We start from the raw sequence: 1,509 nt of genomic DNA, 5'->3' as shown, positions 1-1,509 counted from the left end.
TCCTACCCTCAGGCAGATCAACACTCCTGCCCAACTTGGTCACTGATAAAGATATTAAACATCTACACATCCATAGGAAGGTCTTACCATACAAAAAGTCAGGGTGTATGCACCCGTGTGTCAACATAACTCTCATGACTCAATCGAGAAACTTGAGGTGGGACATGTGCATAGTATATTGAACGCAGCAATCTGATCGTACATTTTCAATATGATACAATGGACTTTGGCAGCTCAACTCCTATCACACTTAAACGCTGCTCTATTTTCTGCTTATTACTCACAGCCCAACATATTGGGGTTTTTTTTCTTTGTGTTTATGCCAATGGTATTACTTATGAGAAAAGTCACTGATAGGCATATTAGTGTTGAAAACACAACAAGCAACTCAACCTGTTTTGCAGAGTGTGAATGTATGCATTGCATGAACCATGTCAACCCCAGTAGAATTTTCCAGTATGGCAGCACATCCACTGACTGGGCTAAAGAGGTTTAATCAAGCAGGATGATTACTGGTATTGGATGCTTTCTTGGCACTACATAAGAAAGAAGGCCATACAGTGAAAAAAGAAAACTAGAAATCAAAAAAGGTTACTTGAGCTACCTTACTAATATAGGAATCTTTAATATTACTTTAAAAAGTGTATCATAATTCAACTAATTTTCTTATTTAATGTACATATATGTACAAATGCACATATTTTTAACCTGGGCACAGATATGCATTTTTTCAGCACATACATTAAAATTTATCTAGACCACGGTGGGGGTGGGGGGAGGGGGGGAAGGGGAAAGCAACAATCCAAACTGAAGAGTTTCTCTAATTTATTTTCAACATCACTAAAAATAGTAATCTATGTTTCTCTGAGCACAGAGGCAGTCAGACATGATCGTTAACTAAATAGAGAAATTAGGTACACTAATTAGAAGTTCATTACAGAAGAAAAATGCTAGTGATGTTTCCAAACTTAAGCTCTGGCAAGCTGCCAAAAGAAAGTCATTCAGAAGGCCAAATATTGAGGGAAAAGGGCTGTACTCCCTAGAAAGCAGGGCTGCAAGTACCAATTGTGTAAACATCTCTGTGAACTACACTTGCCAAGAGAAATATGAAAGAAATTGTTTTACAAACACCTGGAGTCAGGATCCACTTAACCACAGCGCCCAATAAGCAAAGGCCAGAGGTTCTGTTAAAAAACCGGCTGCAAGGATATTGCAAAGCACAGTAAGACATTCACGTGGCAAAATCCTAAACCACGCTCTCTGCCTTCTGCTCCCTCAAAGTTTAGAGAATTGAGTCTGAGTAATACTCTTTTATTGTCATACATGTAATTGCGTGAGTAACTCAGGAACTTACGTCTTGTTTCAAGTGGATGGGCTTTACGTGGTTTCATCACCTAGGTTGTGTTTATGTAGCGCAATCCTATGCTAAGCAGAGATAACAGACTGCTCTGAACGCGCTGGCTTGGACAGCCATATCGTCATAGCTGTATTCACGTCCTCTCGCTCGTA

At 39.5% G+C, this 1,509-nt stretch overlaps 1 protein-coding gene across 1 annotated transcript in view; it reads right to left on the bottom strand.

The window, feature by feature from the left end:
* The window catches only part of PLCB1 (phospholipase C, beta 1 (phosphoinositide-specific)), a gene marked incomplete at its 5' end in the record, with an annotated part of 101,430 nt that overhangs the window by 83,609 nt on the left and 16,312 nt on the right, over nt 1-1,509 (bottom strand). The window lies entirely within an intron of this gene.

The sequence above is a fragment of the Eurypyga helias genome, unplaced genomic scaffold (assembly GCF_000690775.1).
Source record: "Eurypyga helias isolate BGI_N326 unplaced genomic scaffold, ASM69077v1 scaffold11753, whole genome shotgun sequence".
NCBI classification, from domain to species: domain Eukaryota; kingdom Metazoa; phylum Chordata; class Aves; order Eurypygiformes; family Eurypygidae; genus Eurypyga; species Eurypyga helias.
The sequence above is the reverse complement of the archived record's forward strand: the minus strand, read 5'-3'. Positions and strand labels throughout refer to the sequence as shown.